The 5,547-nt window shown below is 41.9% G+C and overlaps 1 long non-coding RNA gene across 1 annotated transcript in view; it reads right to left on the bottom strand.

Moving 5' to 3' along the window:
• LOC117943658 overlaps positions 1 to 4,647 on the bottom strand; it is a 19,248-nt gene extending 14,601 nt beyond the window's left edge. The window contains exon 1 of the long non-coding RNA XR_004656402.1: positions 4,638 to 4,647. This is a non-coding gene — a long non-coding RNA (uncharacterized LOC117943658). The remainder of the gene's footprint in view (positions 1 to 4,637) is intronic.
• Between the last annotated feature and the right edge of the window lie 900 nt (positions 4,648 to 5,547).

The following is a 5,547-nucleotide window of genomic DNA, read 5'->3' as shown; positions in this document are numbered from 1 at the left end:
CACACACACACACACACACACACACACACACACACACACACACACACACCTCTCTTACAAAGATAGTAAACCGCTGGAAAGACAAAGAAGTTTTAGCAGGGAAGAAAACAAGGCATATACAACTGTATTGTGAGAGAAAGAGAGACTGAACCACAGCAGGTTAGATAATATTATAATATTAATATGTTCTATTCGAGGCACTTTACTGTGTGATGAGTGCCTACATAAATTCCCACTATGACAGATCCCAGTGGGGAACATATTGTCTGTTCCCAGTTTAAAGGAACTTTGACATTTGCAGAAACAAGCTTATTTACTTTCCTGTTGTACTCTCATGTCTGTGTGTTTAGCATGAAGTTGCAGGGAAGTGGGAATCAATTAGCTTAGCATAAGGACTGGAAGCAAAGAAAGCCAATAAGCGTGTTTTCAATAATAATTCAAACTATTCCTTTAATCCAGTGGATGGCGTGTTGGTTATCTCTGTCACTGCCCGATGTAAGTCGAATGCAGATTTGAACGGTTTACAGCATAACGTGTCATACTGAAATTTGTGAAATCCAGAAAAAAAAAAAAAAGTCTCATTATGAACGATAACAGAAAATGGAAATCATTTTAAAGACGTTTTAGCTATCTATGGTTGTTTGATTGCTAACGTTAGCTCAAAACGCCATTCAAGTAACAACTTTTGTTGTGTCTGATTGCTAGCATTTAGCTAAGCTAGCAGTCATTTCAAAAACGTTTTAGCTATCTATGGTTGTTTTATTGCTAACGTTAGCTCAAAACGCCATTCAAGTGACAGCCTTTGTTATGTTTGATGCTAACTTGTAGCCAGCAGTGAACCAACTTCGTTAAGTAGGTCCATTTTTACTGCATTGACATAACAGAAGTATCTCGTTAGCATCGTGTAGGCTACTTGTCGCAGTGACGCATGCGCGACTCACGTCTGTACTCGACTTCCACTGGGCAGGGACAATCTCTTTGTATTAGATAAGGAATTTAACCCTGTAATCCGGTCTATTAGGGTGCCATGTGGTCTCATTGAGGAATTAATCTCTAACATTCAACATTCATGCAGAAGAAGTTGTTTCAGACATCAAATGATGCCCTAGCCACCCAGTAACCATTCCTTGAACAGGCACAGCAGGGCAATTAGATTCATTACAATGTTACTTTCATGACAACCTTTCTTTAGGGAATGGTACCCTCAACCCTGGCAACGTTGCTGCAGTACTATACAGCTCTTTGTCCCTCCTGTTGTCCCTTGATTACTTTCTCCTTCTGGTACGCACATCTGTTCTGTTTTCCTAATGAAGAAGAAAGTGATGGTCCCACCAAGGCTAATTAGGAGGACTGAGATGCGGCACGCTGGTAGACTGGTAATAGAGTCAGGAGGGAAATGCCGACCGGTTGGAGCCCCCACCAGTCCCGGAGCATCAGACGAGGCAGTAGGGAAAAGGGATGCCGAGAGAGGAGATTTAAAAAAAAAACGAGCAGAAGAGGATGAGAAGAGAGACACATAGCGTAATTGAGACTGTAATGGGTTTTGTCAGAAGCCCCCGTCAGGGTCAAGTTAAAACGATTTTGGTGAGGGAGGAAGAGAAGGATGAGAGGATGGGAAAGGGGCGAAGGGGCCAATTGGAGTCAGGATCCCGGCAAGGAGAGGCCCTCGTCCATGCCAACCTCACCTGATTGCCAATTTGTGCCAGTCTACAGACATCAAACGCCAATACGAGCCATGCGCGGACAACCAATGATTTTTATTTACGAGTACTAACCAGCGAAAAGCACCCACACGCATTCGTTCAGTCACACATGTGCGAACTCACGCTGACATCCCACCCACGCCGGCTGATTGGACACATCTAGCCACTTAACAAGGTGTCCCCGATGCAGACCTAAGCCGTGTGATTGGAAGATAAAACTGCCACCGTTAAATATCTAATGCTCCCCCACGTCTAGATGAAAATAAGGTTGCGGAGCTGATTAGATCGCAGCCTCGGATCCACGCCGCGTTCATTAAAGCGCCCACCCCCCTAACCCCGACCAATCCTATCGAGGTCTGTGTTCTCCTGCCAACCCCAAATCCTCTGTTTGTGATGGAAAAGCAATTCCAACCCCCTTTGAGAGTTAAGGTTGATGCCTAAAAAGTGAGGAAATTAGGTTGAGTAAAATGTATTCTCACCAAAGTTCTCTCTTGTTGCTGTTAAACTTTTTTTTTCTTCAATTTCATGTAAAATGTTTGCAAACGTTTCTGACTACCTGAATTCAGGAAAACTGTAAAAACCTTTTTCACCTTTACTTATATGTTTTTTTGTTTTTTTTTAGGTTTTAGATACACATCGACAAACGCTTCTTAAAAATCACAAGCAATACTTTAGATTGAGAAATCTTCTTGAAAAGAATCTTCCATCTAGATCAGGGCTCTTCAGTATTTTTTAAGCCAAGGACCTCTTAACTGGAAGAGAAATGGAGCTGGTACCCTACCACATATGTCGTATAAAACTAAAAGTTGCATATTTAACTGGCCGACCGTAACGTGCCGGTTGGCTTAAAGCCTTTCGACCTTTGTGTTGCGTAGAATACTGAGCTAATCAAATATGATTTGTTGGCACGATTTTATAAATCATCTTTTCATTTTTCACACATGCACAGTGAATCCATAGCATTTAACTATATTTGTATGTGGCTCATATCTTAGTGACTACTTTACATAAAAGCCAGTAAGTCTATCATCAGTGGGGTTTTAAATTTGCTAACAATGTGTTATGTTGAGATATTTTCATTTTTGGAAAAACTTTCACCATAATTTGGAGCTCCCCCTGTAGAGACTTTAAGGACCCCCTGCTAAAGATCTCTTATCTAGATGAACAGAAGAACAATCAGCTGACTTTTGCTCCACAGGGCTGCCGTTGAGGACACTCAGGACATGTCCTTAGTATTTGGGATTTCTAGTAACCTGGGGGAAGGTTACATTCTACTTCAGCAGGTATTTTGTAGGCTGAATCCACGTATTTACTGTGACTTAACAAGTCATTATTTCCCCACCAGATGTCTGAGCCGGGCATTGCACTCAATCAATGGACAGTAAAAAGCATCATTATTTTAGATTTTTCAGTTAAACTTCACAGTTAAGTGCTTCACAGGCTTATAATTATTGTCCTAGTCATTAGGATAAATAATTTACTTAAAAACCCTTTGGGTTTTCTGAAAACTGCATTTTCAAAGCAATGGAGATTCTTGGTTTTCACACATCAAAAGGACTCGATCAAAAGGATCACACAATTCCCATAATGCAACTCAATAGCGTCTTACCAAACTGCCTGAAATCCCAACATCATCAAGGTTGATTTCTCAGACTTTAGAAACAGTAAAAATATAAATACATCAGTGCATTTTCTTGCTTTTATTTCTGTAAATACTCACCAGGAGCAACTCTGAGACCATTTTTCTTGATGAATTTTGCCGTTATTGTCCACATTTTATAATGCAAGACTTTAAAATGTATATGTGTTTATGGAAACATGACTACTGCTACAGTTAGTGTTTCAGAGCAGTTTTGCTTAAGTGTCAGAGTTGAATAAGTAATGAGAACACTTTCTGTAAAAACTATGCCAAAATGTATGTATGTACTCAACGTATGTCCCGGAGTCTTCCGTCTGAGTGGGTGGAAGGTTAAACGAGATGTATATCGAGATGGACAGCACATTTTTCTCACCACTATCAGCTAATGCTGTTTCATATTTATCAAACTGTCTCAAAATGGAAAGAAATATACAGCATATTGAGCTTTTCTATTTATTTAATATTTTTTTAACTCTAATTGGCCGGATGCCAAATCACCATCGTCAATTAATGTATTTCTCAGCACTTTTTTCCTCAGCCCTTTCTCTTCATCCTGTTCTCTCTCACACTCTTCCTCTACACACAAACACACACACACACACACAAACATACACACACACACACACACAAACATACACACACACACACACATCCACTGGACCTGGAGCTGGTCGATACCGGAGCAGGTATTGAGCATTGGCTGTTGTCTAAATGAGAGATTGATTTCTCTTGGGTGTTAGACCCCGTTACCATGGTGTTGAGTCGCCATCAGACCTCTTTCCCAAATGCTCATTGATGAAGTGTGTGTGTGTGTGTGTGCGCGCTTGCGCCGCTAGCGCAAGCTTTAAACACTTTTTGATTAGTTGTGCTCAAGAACAATACTTTTCATTAGAGCCTGATAGCATTCATTAAGAGCAATTCAGCAGGGCCACTAATGAACTCATCTGCTCTTTAACACTTCATTGTCCTTGAAAAACAATGAAGCACGGCATCACGCAAACACACACACACACACACACAGACACACACACACACACAGACAACACTTGTACTGATTACAGCTTGAGTCAATCCTTGAAACTGAGTTTCAGTCAATCAGAGTTTTGAAAAAGTGAAAACGAGCTGGCTGTGACGTTGTTTAAGAAGCTCTGTCAGTGAGCCTTCTTTGCTCAAACTGCAAACACACTTTGTGTCGATTGGGCCCATTCATAACATTTACTAAGCCACTGCTATTGTTTAGTCCAACAAAAAGCCCGTGCCTTCGATCCAATATGTGACCAAAGCACAGAGCAAACGAGTGTTTGTTTTTTCAGAAAATCCGCACATTAATACTGCTTCGCTCTGAGTGTCCAGAGCTGTTTGTTTGATAGGATTTGTGTATTTTGTTTGTAGCATCTCGGAAATTCTGCCCCCCCCCCCCCCCCCCCCCCCCCCCCTGTACTCTTCTGTGCTCGCTGCCACCCAACAACACACACAACAGCCTGTTTGTCAGCATCTAAGTGTGTGTAATGCTATCCTTTCTCTTCTTCTTTGGAGTTTTACATTATTTATATCTCTGGGATTTTTTGCGACGGCGAAGCAAACATGGAGAGAGAAAAACGCAGGAGGAGAAGGGACCTTTGACAGAGAAGCTTTGACAAAAAGGTTCGACATAGTGGGATACATAAACATGAGATGAGGGAGTATCGCAGTGGGAGAAGGAGAAAGGGCAAGAGAAAGAAAGTGTGTGAGGGCAGGCGAAAGACAGATATACTGCATCAGAAAGGTTGTCTCTCATTGACAAGCTCTCACTCTGTTCAGGAAACACACTAATCAATGCTCTGGCACGGCAGGGCACACACACATCAACCTGCGAGGTAGTGTGTGTGATGGAGGAGAGGATGTGCTACTGGTCTTTGTGCTGCAGGAGAGTGTGTGTTTGAAATTCCGAGCACGTCAAGAGTCCTGGGGAGCTCCTTTTGCAGCAAAGCCTCATTAAAAAGACACTTGCCTTAAAGCAAGGATATACTGCCAGACGGCACACTCAACCCCAACACTAGATATTCACTCAGGCAACAGAAAGTGACACACACACACACGCACACACACACACACACACACACACACGCACACACACACACACACACACACACACACACGCACAGAAGCGGCTTCAGACAAATTCAAATTGAAATCTCTGTGAAGAAATAAACGTTGAGCAAGTGG

The sequence above is a fragment of the Etheostoma cragini genome, chromosome 4 (genome assembly GCF_013103735.1).
Source record: "Etheostoma cragini isolate CJK2018 chromosome 4, CSU_Ecrag_1.0, whole genome shotgun sequence".
Classification (NCBI taxonomy): domain Eukaryota; kingdom Metazoa; phylum Chordata; class Actinopteri; order Perciformes; family Percidae; genus Etheostoma; species Etheostoma cragini.
This window is presented reverse-complemented; position numbering and strand designations above follow the sequence as displayed.